Source organism: Rhinoraja longicauda, chromosome 8 (assembly GCF_053455715.1).
Source record: "Rhinoraja longicauda isolate Sanriku21f chromosome 8, sRhiLon1.1, whole genome shotgun sequence".
Lineage (NCBI taxonomy): Eukaryota > Metazoa > Chordata > Chondrichthyes > Rajiformes > Arhynchobatidae > Rhinoraja > Rhinoraja longicauda.
Window position 1 is genome coordinate 7,704,884 of NC_135960.1, and position 13,964 is coordinate 7,718,847.

The 13,964-nt window shown below is 47.2% G+C and overlaps 1 protein-coding gene across 1 annotated transcript in view; it reads right to left on the reverse strand.

The window, feature by feature from the left end:
* gypc (glycophorin C (Gerbich blood group)) overlaps positions 1-11,710 on the reverse strand; it is a 110,494-nt gene extending 98,784 nt beyond the window's left edge. The window contains exon 1 of the mRNA XM_078403313.1: positions 11,627-11,710. The gene's annotated coding sequence lies outside the window, so the exon portion shown is untranslated. The remainder of the gene's footprint in view (positions 1-11,626) is intronic.
* Positions 11,711-13,964: the final 2,254 nt, after the last annotated feature.

Sequence of the window (13,964 nt, forward strand, 5' to 3'; positions counted from 1 at the left end):
CGTTCCAAGTCAGCATGGATTTACGAAGGGGAAATCATGCTTGACTAATCTTCTGGAATTTTTTGAGGATGTAACTAGGAAAATGGACAGGGGAGAACCGGTGGATGTGGTGTACCTTGACTTTCATAAAGCCTTCGACAAGGTCCCACATTGGAGATTGGTGAGCAAAATTAGAGCACATGGTATTGGGGGTAGTATACTGACATGGATAGAAAATTGGTTGGCAGACAGAAAGCAAAGAGTGGGGATAAATGGGTCCCTTTTAGAATGGCAGGCAGTGACTAGTGGGGTACCGCAAGGCTCGGTGCTGGGACCGCAGCTATTTGCAATATACATTAATGACTTGGATGAAGGATTAAAAGTAACATTAGCAAATTTGCAGATGACACAAAGCTGGGTGGCAGTGTGAACTGTGAGGGAGATGCTTTGAGGTTGCAGGGTGACTTGGACAGGTTGTGTGAGTGGGCGGATGCATGGCAGATGCAGTTTAATGTGGATAAGTGTGAGGTTATCCACTTTGGTGGTAGGAATAGGAAGGCAGATTATTATCTGAATGGTATCAAGTTAGGAAAAGGGGACGTACAATGAGATATGGGTGTCCTAGTGCATTAGTCACTGAAAGGAAGCATGCAGGTACAGCAGGCAGTGAAGAAAGCCAATGGAATGATGGCCTTCATAACAAGAGGAGTTGAGTATAGGAGCAAAGAGGTCCTTCTGCAGTTGTACAGGGCCCTAGTGGGACCGCACCTGGAGTACTGTGTGCAGTTTTGGTCTCCAAATTTGAGGAAGGATATTCTTGCTATTGAGGTTTACTAGGTTAATTCCTGGAATGGCAGGACTGTCGTATGTTGAAAGACTGGAGCGGTTAGGCTTGTATACACTGGAATTTAGAAGGATGAGAGGGAATCTTTTTGAAACATATAAGATTATTACGGGGTTGGGCGCGTTAGAGGCAGGAAACATGCTCCCAATGTTGGGGGAGTTCAGAACCAGGGGCCACGGTTTAAGAATAAGGGGTAGGCCATTTAGAACGGAGATGAGGAAAAACGTTTTCAGTCAGAGAGTTGTAAATCTGTAGAATTCTCTGCCTCAGAAGGCAGTGGAGGCCAATTCTCTGAATGCTTTCAAGAGAGAGCTAGATAGAGCTCTTAAGGATAGCGGAGTCAGGGGGTATGGGAGAAGGCAGGAACCGGGTACTGATTGAGAATGATCAGCCATGATCACATTGAATGGTGGTGCTGGCTCGAAGGGCTGAATGGCCTACTCCTGCATTTATTGTCTATTGTCTATTGTCTATTGTCAGGGCAGCATCTCTGGAGAGAAGGAATGGGTGACGTTTCAGGTTGAGACCCATTTCTTCTCTCTTCTTATCCTCTCACCTAAAAAACCCTCTAGATTTTGACATTTCCTTTGTGGCAACTGCCTCAGCCATCCTTCCCTTTCTATACATCTGATAATTTTATATTTCTCAGTCAGTCAGTTTTGTTAAATTTAGTTTGGACTAAAGGTACAGAGCAGAAACTGGCCGTTTGGCCCAGTGAGTCCGCGCCGACCAGCGATCCCCGTACACCATCACTAACCTACACACTAGGGACAATGTACAATTTTAACAAAATAGGCCAATTATAGACAATAGACAATAGACAATAGGTGCAGGAGGAGGCCATTCGGCCCTTCGAGTCAGCACCACCATTCAATGTGATCATGGCTGATCATTCTCAATCACTACCCCGTTCCTGCCTTCTCCCCATACCCCCTGACTCCGCTATCCTTAAGAGCTCTATCCAGCTCTCTCTTGAATGCAATTAACCTACAAACCTGTACGTCTTTGGAGGTGTGGGAGGAAACCAGAGCACCCAGAGACAACCCACGCAGGGAGAATGTACAAACATCTGTACAAACTCCGCCGTATAGGCAAGCAGCCATAGTCCAGGATCGAACCCGGGTCTCTTGCGCTGTAGGGCAGCAACGCTACCTCGTGCCGGTTCACAGAAGGTGTACAAGGATGATTTTGGGCGTGGAATGTTGAACCATCAGGTTGCAAAACGCTGTGAGTGTGTACTTGTTGAAGATTCGAAGAGAGGGAGGCGATTTTATTGAAACATTTGTTGTACGTTTCATCGGAGGCTCGTGAGGGGAAATGATTGGAGAATAGGAGCGTCTAGGACCTGCGGGCACCGTCTCAGAAGAGTAGGAGATCAGAAAGAATCTCTGCTCTCAAAGGAGTCTTCAGAATGTATTTCACCAGAAAGGTGTGGAGGGTGAATCTTTGGATATATTTAAAGTTATGGAGTCATAGTGACATCCAGCAGGGAAACAGGCCCTTAGGCCCAAATCATTCATGCCGATCAGGTTTTTATTTAGTTCAGCTTGGCCCATTTGCCTGCAGTTGGCCCATATTCCTCCAAACATTTCTCTATCCAATAATCTTTCTGAATGTCTTTTAAAAAGTCTCCATCGCAGCTGGCCCTTCTGGTTTATCGTTTATCGTTTAGTTTATTGTCACCTGTAACGAGGTACGTTGAAAAGCTTTTGTCGCGTGATAACCAGGCAGCGGAAAGACAATACATGATTACAATCGAGCCGTTCACAGTGTACGGTTACACGATAAGGGAATAACGTTTAGTGCAAGGGAAAGTCAGTCAAGTCCGATCAAAGATAGTCGGACTTTACTGGCTTTACCTTTCTGGCTTAGACACAAAAAAAGCGGGACAGGCAGCATCTCTGGAGAGAAAGAATGGATGATGGTTTGGGTCGAGACCCTTCTTCAGACATTTAGATTTAGAGATACAGCGCAGAAGCAGGCCCTTCGGCCCACCGGGTCCGCACGGCCCAGCGATGCCCGCACACTAACACTATCCTACACCCACGAGGGACAATTTTTTAAAAACATTTGCCCAGCCAATTAACCTACATACCTGTACGTCTTTCGAGTGTGGAGGAAACCGAAGATCTCGGAGAAAACCCACGCAGGTCACGGAGAGAATGTACAAACTCCGTACAGACGGCGCCCGTAGTCAGGATCGAACCTGAGTCTCCGGCGCTGCATTCGCTGTAAGGCAGCAACTCTACCGCTGTGCCACCGAGCCACATTGTTTCTTGTTCCACATCTGGGTTCTTGTTCCACATAGCCACCACCCGACATGTGAAGAAATTGCCCCTCGGCTTTATTTTATACTAGACCAAGTGGACCCGTTGGCCAAACCCCTACTGCATTGGTGCAGCACCCTCTCCTCACCCCTCCCCTCTCTCTTCACCCCCCCCCTACCCTCTCCCTTCTCCCACACTCCCCCCTTCCCCCCTCCTTCACTCCTCCCTCCTCCTCCCCTCCTTAGCGCAGCGGTAGAGTTGCTGCTTTACAGCGAATGCAGCGCCGGAGGACTCAGGTTCGATCCTGACTACGGGTGCTGCACTGTAAGGAGTTTGTACGTTCTCCCCGTGACCTGCGTGGGTTTTCTCCGAGATCTTCGGTTTCCTCCCACACTCCAAAGACGTACAGGTATGTAGGTTAATTGGCTGGGTAAATGTAAAAATTGTCCCTAGTGGGTGTAGGATAGTGTTAATGTACGGGGATCGCTGGGCGGCACGGACTTGGAGGGCCGAAAAGGCCTGTTTCCGGCTGTATATATATGATATGATATGATATAAACTTTAAAATGTGAATAACCTAAAAAATATAAGCCCGATTTCAATAAAACGACTTGCATTATCACTACAGTGACAATAGTGAGTAAGGCGGGCCTAAAATTGTCACGCTATCGTGCACCGTTTTGGCTGAAGTTCAGTCACAAACAAGATAACAAACAAGAGTTTTAGTATATAGATGTTTTGCCCTGTCTCTTTAAACCTGTGGCCTCTAGTTTTAGACTCCTCTACCCAGGGAAAAAGATTGTGACCATTCATTCACCTTGTCCATGCCTTTCGTGACTTTGTACACCTCTACAATGTATACATCTGATAATCTTATATGTCTACAGTGTTACCTTGCAGCCTCCAACACTGCAAGGAAAGAAAAATAGACCCAGAAAGTTCAGCCACTCCTTATTCCTAAATCATGTTCATAAGGTCATAAGTGATAGGAGTAGAATTAGGCCATTCGGCCCATCAAGTCTACCCCGCCATTCAATCATGGCTGATCGATCTCTCCCTTCCAACCCAACTCTCCTGCCTTCTCCCCATAACCCCTGACGCTGTATCTCTAAACTAAACTAAACTAATCATTCGGTTTAGGAGCTGGACATTTTGTCCCTTGTCACTGCTCCGCCACTCAATGAGATCATGATCGGTTCCACTTTTTCACCAATAAATGAAATGGCGGAAATTCTCAGGCAGCATCCGCGGAAACGAAAACAGTTCCATTTCGCAATTTAGGACCCTCCGTCACTTTCCTGGCCTGGACCTGATGGGCCAAAGGGCCTGTTTCCACGATGTATCTCTAAAGTTTCAAATTCTGAAGTAAACTCGCTTTACATGAAAGACAGCGTTCTAATTATTGTACGCTGTGGGAATGGAAGCCACCATCACATTCCTACCTTACCCTCCTAACACTTGATTGCACTTCAAGTTAAAATTAAAAAACAGAGAGATAACAGGACTCCAGTACGAATGTTACCCTGTACTATTGAGAAAACCCACGCAGACTACATACAAACTCCGTACAGACGGCACCCGGAGTCAGGATCGAACCCGGGTCTCCGGTGCTGCAAGCGCTGTAAGGCAACAACTCTACCGCTGCGCCACCGTGACCGCCCAATAACTGGAAAGCACGAATAGAGCGTGTCTCTTTCCTCGTGAGAAAGGAAGGGTATGGACTGATCTGATGGAGGTCTTCATGATGGGTTTTCCGAAGGTTTTGAAAGAGTGGGTGCAGAGAGAATGCTTATACTCGGAGGGGGGGGGGGGGGGGTGTCGTGTATAAATAAAGTCCATCACTGAAGGAAGGGACTGCAGATGAAAGACTGGAGCAACTAGGCTTGTATACACTGGAATTTAGAAGGATGAGAGGGGATCTTATCGAAACGTATAACATTATTAAGGGGTTGGACACGTTAGAGGCAGGAAACATGTTCCCAATGTTGGGGGAGTCCAGAACCAGGGGCCACAGTTTAAGAATAAGGGGTAGGCCATTTAGAACTGAGATGAGGAAAAACTTTTTCAGTCAGAGAGTCGTGAATCTGTGGAATTCTCTGCCTCAGAAGGCAGTGGAGGTCAATTCTCTGAATGCATTCAAGAGAGAACTAGATAGAGCTCTTAAGGATAGCGGAGTCAGGGGGTATGGGGAGAGGGCAGGAACGGGGCACTGATTGCGAATGATCAGCCATGATCACATTGAATGGCGGTGCTGGCTCGAAGGGCCGAATGGCCTCCTCCTGCTCCTATTGTCTATTGTCTATTGTCGCTGGTTTAAACCGGAGATTGACACAAAAAGCTGGAGTAACTCAGCGGGACAGACAGCATCTCTGGAGAGAAGTAATAGGTGACTTTTCGGGTCGAGTCCCTTCTTCAGACTGAGCGTCGGGGAAAGGGAGGCATGGAGGTATGAAGAAGGGTCTCTCTCGACCCAAGTATTTTTAAACGCTCCCTTCCTGCAAAGGTTCCCCCAATGGCTGGGGGGGGGGGGGTCACCGTTTTTTTTTTCCTTTTAATCTTTTCCGCTATTTCATTAAAAGGTTCCTGAATGTAAGACAGATGTGGGACGTCAGACACTTACTGACATCTGAACTCTCTGATTGTTCACATCAGCGGCAGTGCATCAGTTCTCATTAATGGCAGGAAATCGGCCATGGCCTGGGGGTGTCAATTCATTTAACTGCTACGCTTGTTCATCATTAAAAACCTTCATTTAACACGTGTCAATCCTTCCCCTCATCAATAACACCGCACGGCAACGTTGTGCAGGAACATGAAAAACCATTTCTTCCCACATGGCTTATTGAGGGCTATTGAGGGCGTGCAGCGTAGGTTTACTAGGTTAATTCCCGGAATGGCGGGACTGTCATATGTTGAAAGGCTGGAGCGACTGGGCTTGTATACACTGGAATTTTGAAGGATGAGAGGAGATCTTATCGAAACATATAAGATTTCACTGTCAAATGAACAGAGAAATGGAAGCCTTGTACATATGATTACAATAAGGAATATGTTTCGTCTTCACTCAATGAACTGAACATGTGAAGCAGTTTTTGAACATTGTACTTTGTTTCCACTGAACGGATACTGGGGGAGTTCACCCTCCTCCCTCACATCTCTGGTGACCTGAGTTCAATCCTAACCTCTGGTGCAGTTCGTGCGGAATTTCTCCATTCTCCCTGTGACTTCATGGGCTTCCTCCCAAGTACTATTTCTGCAAGGTTGGCTGCTCTGGAAGTTTAGACCGCATGGGTTCCAGAGAGAGCTAAATAGACATAGATGCAAAATGCTGGAGTAACTCAGGTTGGCTTACAGTGGCCACCGGGCCTACAGTGTCCGGGCCCACAGTGTCCGGGTCCACAGTGTCCGGGCCCACAGTGTCCGGGCCCACAGTGTCCGGGCCCACAGTGTCCGGGCCCACAGTGTCCGGGCCCACAGTGTCCGGGCCCACAGTGTCCGGGCCCACAGTGTCCGGGCCCACAGTGTCCGGGCCCACAGTGTCCGGGCCCACAGTGTCCGGGCCCACAGTGTCCGGGCCCACAGTGTCCGGGCCCACAGTGTCCGGGCCCACAGTGTCCGGGCCCACAGTGTCCGGGCCCACAGCGCCCCCCGGGCCTAATACGGGACATGGGCGGTCCCGTACGGGACAAACCAATTTAACCCAATATACAGGATGTCCCGGCTAATACGGGAAAGTTGGTAACCCTAGTTATGGAATACATTGTTAAGGCCACTTTTAGAGGACTGTATTCAGTTTTGGTCGCCCGGCTGTGGGAAGGACGTCAATAAGCTGGAAAGAATGCAGAAAGGATTTACGAGTGTGTGTGTGTGTGTGAGAGGTCAGGCAGCTAGGGCTTTATTCCTTTATTCCTTGGAGCACAGCAGGCTGTGAGAGGTGATCTTATGAAGTAGGGTTGAATAACGTCACGAGTGAAATAGGTAGGATGAATGTACGGTGATTTTTACCTAGGGTAGGGCAATCATAAACCACAGCACATAGATTAAAGGTGAGAGGGGCAAGATTTAATAGGAATCTGAGGGGCAACTTTTTCACACAAAGGGCGGTGGGTATATGGAATGAGCTTCCAGATGAGGTAGTTGAGGCAGGTGCTAAAACAGCATTTAAAAGAGTCTTGCATGGATACATGGAATGAATGAATGAATGAATGAATGAATGAATGAATGAATAAGTTTATTGGCCAAGTATGTAAAGATACAAGGAATGTGTCTTGGTGCTCCGCTCGCAAGTAACAACACGAACATACAGTAAACAATTAAAAATAAAGCATAAAACATTAAGGATACAACATTAAGGTTTAAACATGTGAATGAAGTAAACCAGAGCAAAAAGAGGCTATTATGGCGAGTCCGAAACTTGTTGGTTGTAGACGAAGTTTATTGCAGCCGCAATACACGAATACAGAGTTAAACAACAAGGTACAGGACAACCAATACAAACTTACTGTCTTCCTTGAAGACTTCGCCGAACTGACTAAATCGGGCGCCAAACGCGCACATGACATCGCTGGCCAATCAGCGATGTCGTTCCCTGGACCAATCCCCATGGTCGCGTTCCCACGTGACCTCGCTGGCCAATCCGAGGGTTCGACGACCTGGACCATTCTCTATGTTCGCTACACTATAGACTTTGGTTATCGAGTAGAACTATCACTCGTGGTATGTCTGGCTGTGGCTGCTTTGACAGTCCGGAGTCGCCTTCCAGAGGGAAGTGCTTCGAAGAGTTTGTGGCCAGGGTGAGAGGGGTCAGAGATGATCTTGCCCGCTCTCTTCCTGGCCCTTGCAGTGTACAGTTCGTCAATGGGGGGAAAGTTGCAGCCAACAACCTTCTCTGCTGATCGCACGATTCGTTGCAGCCTCCGGATGAGAAGGTGAGGACGGACTCTACGATGGCAGTGTAAAACTGGACCATCATTGCCTGTGGCAGATTGTGTTTCCTCAGCTGCCGCAGGAAGTACATCCTCTGATAGGAAAGATTCAAAGAAATCTGGGCCAAATGCAGGCAAATGGGACTAGCTTAGATGTAGCATCATGGTCAGCATGGACGAGTTGGGCGAAGGGCCTTTTTTGAAGCTGCATGACTCCATGACTCTATGACCCTGAACCAATAGACAATAAACAATAGACAATAGGTGCAGGAGTAGGCCATTCGGCCCTTCGAGCCAGCACCACCATTCAATGTGATCATGGCTGATCATTCTCAATCAGTATCCTGTTCCTACCTTCTCCCCATACCCCCTGACTCCGCTATCCTTAAGAGCTCTATCTAGCTCTCTCTTGAATGCATTCAGAGAATTGGCCTCCACTGCCTTCTGAGGCAGAGAATTCCACAGATTTACAACTCTGACTGAAAAAGTTTTTCCTCATCTCCGTTCTAAATGGCCTACCCCTTATTCTTAAACTGTGACCCCCTGGTTCTGGACTCCCCCAACATTGGGAACATGTTTCCTGCCTCTAACGTGTCCAACCCCTTAATAATCTTACATGTTTCGATAAGATCCCCTCTCATCCAGTTTCCTTCCAAGTCCCTGTTAAGATATGCAAGCGGAAAAGGGTTCTCTACTGGGTTCTCTAAATTGCTGCTTAATGTTGGATTTGGTAGAACTATCAAGAGGGAGCTGGGAGTACGTGGATCAGGGGGAAATGAGTGGGAATAGGTGGGGTTTCTTTGAGAACCAGCATTGACTAGGTGGACTGAGTGGCCTCCTTCTGTGCTCTAAGGAAATGTGGGGCAATATAAATATGGGAATACATTGCCACTGTGATTTAGACCTTACATATAAGTGCTTATTCACAAAATGCTGGAGTAACTCAGCAGGTCAGGCAGCATCTCAGGCGAGAAGGAATGGGTGACATTTCGGGTCGAGACCCTTCTTCAGACTGATGTCAGGGGGGCGGGACAAAGGAAGGATATAGGTGGAACCCCCCTAACATCAGTCTGAAGAAGGGTCTCGACCCGAAACGTCGCCCATTCCTTCTCTCCTGAGATGCTGCCTGACCCGCTGAGTTACTCCAGCATTTTGTGAATAAATACCTTCGATTTGTACCAGCATCTGCAGTTATTTTCTTACATTACATATAAGTGCTTATGGATAAAAATTTCAACGCACATACATCAGTTCTCAACAGACCTCTAAACAGAGTGCTGAACAGCTGGTCTAGATTTGCACCACTTTTATTGGATCCAACCCTCAATACTTAGACTTTTGACTTTAGAGATACAGCTTGGAAGCAGGCCCTTCATCCCACCAAGTCTACGCCGCCCAGCGATCACCCTGTACATTAGTACTAACCCACACCCTGGGTACAATTTTCAGTTAACAGAAGCCAATTAATCTGGACAAGGGTTCCAACCCGACACGACACATGAGTCCTTTTTTTCCAGAGATGCTGCCTGACCCGCCGAGTTATTTTTAGATTTAGATTTAGAGATACAGTGCAGAAACAGGCCCTTCGGCCCACCGTGTCCGCGCCGCCCAGCGATCCCCGCACATTAACGCTATCCTACACCCACCAGGGACAATTTTTACGTTTGCCCAGCCAATTAACCTACAAACCTAAACACATCTTTGGAGTGTGGGAGGAAACCGAAGATCTCAGAGAAAACCCACGCGGGTCACGGGGAGAACGTACAAACTCCGTGCGGACAGCACCTGTGGTCAGGATCGAACCCGAGTCTCTGGCGCTGTAAGGCAGCAACTCTGCCGCTGTGCCACCCCGTTCACCACTGTGCTGCCTCAAAAGAACTAACTTCTCTGACTTGACAAAGAGCTAATAATATGCATTGCCAACTATTCACGACTGACTTGGGGTGCTGGCGATGAAAGGTTAAATCTTGTTACAGGTAGAGGTTTTGGAGAAAGAAGACAAATGGGAATTCAGTGAGTTAATGAAATCGTTTTCTATGAATCTTTTCAATTATTAACTTTAAATTGATTGGAAAAACAGGGGAAATGGTCTTTGACTGGAGTGCCGGTGATTTGAGCTCAGTCGATGAAACCCACAAGAATATACCCACGTGCAAGTAATTACAGATGCTGGGTTACAAAAGGCGACACAATGTGCTGCGGTAACTCAATGAGCCAGGCAGCCTCTCTGGAGATTCAGCTTAGTTTAGTTTAGTGATACAGCGTGGAAACAGGCTCTTCGGCCCACCGAGTCAGCACCGACCGGCGATCCCCACACACTAGCACTATCCTCTACACTAGGGACAATTTTACAGTTTTACCCAAAGCCAATTAAACTACAAACCTGCACGTCTTTGGAGTGTGGGAGGAAACCGGAGCCTCCCGATAAAACCCACGCAGTCACGGGGACAACGCACAGACTCCACACAGACAGCACCCCTCAGTCGGGATCGATACCCGGGTCTCTGGCGCTGTAAGGCAGCGAATCTACCGCCGAGCCACCGTTGTGTCACGGTCTGAAGAAGGGCCTCGAACTGAAACGTCGCCTATTCCATGAATGTTTGTCTCGAGATGCTGTCTGGCACGCTCTGAGTTACTCCAGCACTTTGTATCCTCTTGTTTCAGGATTTACCAAGTTAAAATGGAGAGGGTACAGAGGAGATTTACTAGAATGTTGCCTGGGTTTCAGCACTTAAGCTACAGAGAGTGGTTGAACAGGTTGGGTCTTTATTCTTTGGAGCGTAGAAGGTTGAGGGGGGACTTGATAGAGGTTTTTAAAATTTTAAGAGGGACGGACAGAGTTGACGTGGGTAGGCTTTTCCCTTTGAGAGTGGGGAAGATTCCAACAAGGGGACATAACTTCAGAATTAAGGGACATAAGTTTAGGGGTAACATGAGGGGTAAATTCTTTACTCAGAGGGTGGTGGCTGTGTGGAATGAGCTTCCAGTGGAAGTGGTGGAGGCAGGCTCGATTTTATTATTTAAGAGTAAATTGGATAGGTATATGGATGGGAGGGGATTGGAGTGTTATGGTCTGAGAGCAGGTAAATGAGACTAGGTCAGGGAGAGTGGTCGGCGTGGACTGGTAGGGCCGAATGGGCCTGTTTCCATGCTGTAATTGTTATATGGTTATATGGTTATATAAAAGTCGTCAAACCTGAACCGTATAAAGGGGGAGAGCGGAAGGGAGTGATAATGAATAATTTTGCAGTGAGTGAGAATGAATGAGCCTTTTGATATGTGCTCATCTTGTGATCTAATAAACACAGGATTCAATTATCTGCGAAAGTGAACAAAGGCGACCGAGAAAAAAAAAAAATGACCGCAATTTTTTTCCCCCCCCCCTCCCCCGAGGACTTTAAAGTATGGAAGTACCAAAGTGGCTCCAAAAAGCACAGAATAATCCACCGTGCGTGTGTGTTTTTCCCTTTGCTTCAGTCACTGCGATGGCTTGCGGAGCTCAATCTGTGAATCAAGTAAAAACGGAAACCAGCACATAACAAGGGGGTCTGTGTGATAAACTCCACCAGAGCACAGACAGCCACAGCTGTGCAGAACAACTCTGAACTTACCACTGCTTCTAATCGCATTAGACGAGCCGATGCAGACAAAATTAGAAAGATCAAGAGGAGATTGCATCCCAGCGTCCTGAGGGAGTTCTGCAGCCCATTTTGAGACTTTCTTTCACAGTCACGTTAACAGGATGGATGTTTTCTTGCGGGCAGAAATGGTGCCAACAGCATTCAGCTTATCCTTTGAAAATTCGATCTACCCTTCATTGATTTACATCGGGATAGGTCGCAAGGGATTCAAGTTTAGTTGAGAGAAGGCTGTGGAGGCCAAGTCAATGGACATTTATAAGGCAGGGATAGATAGATTCTTGATTAGTACGGGGTGTCAGAGGTAATGGGGAGAAGGCAGGAGAATGGGGTTACGATAGGGAAAGATAGATCAGCCATGATTGAATGGCGGAGTAGACATGATGGGCCGCATGGCCTAATTCTGTTCCTAGAACTTATGAACTTATGTTGGACTGGAGTGACTAGGCTTGTATACACTGGAATTTAGAAGGATGAGAGGAGATCTTATTGAAACGTATAAGATTATTAAGGGGTTGGACACGTTAGAGGCAGGAAACATGTTCCCAATGTTGGGGGAGTCCAGAACAAGGGGCCACAGTTTAAGAATAAGGGGTAGGCCATTTAGAACTGAGATGAGGAAAAACATAGAAACATAGAAAAATAGAAAATAGGTGCAGGAGTAGGCCATTCGGCCCTTCGAGCCTGCACCGCCATTCAATATGATCATGGCTGATCATCCAGCTCAGTAACCTGTACCTGCCTTCTCTCCATACCCCCTGATCCCTTTAGCCACAAGGGCCACATCTAACTCCCTCTTAAATATTTTTAAACTTTTTCAGTCAGAGAGTTGTGAATCTGTGGAATTCTCTGCCTCAGAAGGCAGTGGAGGCCAATTCTATGAATGCATTCAAGAGAGAGTTAGATAGAGCTCTTAAGGATAGCGGAGTCAGGGGGTATGGGGAGAAGGCAGGAATGGGGTACTGATTGAGAATGATCGGCCATGATCACATTGAATGGCGGTGCTGGCTCGAAGGGCCGAATGGCCTCCTCCTGCACCTATTGTCTATTGTCTATTGTCTATTGTCTATGTCTATAACTGAGCCAAGGTTTCTTGTGGAAGCTGCAGGTGGGGAAGGCAGATGTTGTGGCTTCCGGGACCTCCGGTTAAATGTGGATTCCGGAAAGCAAAGAGACAGATGATTGCTGATGTTTACCCATGTCCTGCATTCAGCACCGACCTTATATACTACAGATACTACACAGAGCGGCAGGGTGGCACAGCGGTAGAGTTGCAGCCTTAGACAATAGACAATAGGTGCAGGAGGAGGCCATTTGGCCCTTCGAGCCAGCACCGCCATTCAATGTGATCATGGCTGATCATTCTCAATCAGTACCCCGTTCCTGCCTTCTCCTCGTGCCCCCTGACTCTGCTATCCTTAAGAGCTCTATCTAGCTCTCTCTTGAATGCATTCAGAGAATTGGCCTCCACTGCCTTCTGAGGCAGAGAATTCCACAAATTCACAACTCTCTGACTGAAAATGTTTTTCCTCATCTCAGTTCTAAATGGCCTACCCCTTATTCATAAACTGTGGCCCCTGGTTCTGGACTCCCCCAACATTGGGAACATGTTTCCTGCCTCTAACGTGTCCAACCCCTTAATAATCTTATACGTTTCGATAAGATCCCCTCTCATCCTTCTAAATTCCAGTGTATACAAGCCTAGTCGCTCCATTCTTTCAACATATGACAGTCCCGCCATTCCAGGAATTAACCTAGCCTTACAGTGCTTGCGGCGCCAGAGACCCAGGTGGTTCAATCCCGACTACGTGTGCTATTTGTACGGAGTTTGTACGTTCTCCCTGTGACCTGCGTGGGTTTTCTCCGAGATCGTCGGTTTCCTCCCACACTCCAAAGTCGTACAGGTGTAAATTGGCTTGATAATTGGTAAAAACTGTCCCCTAGTGGGTGTGTAGCATAGCATTAATATTCGGGGATCGCTGGTCGGTGCGGACATGGTGGGCCGAAGGGCCTGCTTCCGCGCTGTATCTCGAAACTAAACTACACTAAACTAAGATGAAATAAATGCACATTAAACCCTAATGGACACTAAAGCTTTGAGAGACTTTGGGATATTGGAAAAAGCAGTAAATCATTTATAATGGACAATCGCTGTGGGGAGGATCGTTATTTCCTTCGCTTTTTGGTTTTAAAACATCTTCCAGCTGCGTTTTGACCTTGGGGTGAACAACATTATGCTTTAACTGCGTAATGGGTTCTTTAGCTCTACTTGATCACCATTAGGATTTGCATTACACCACTTCATGTTTTG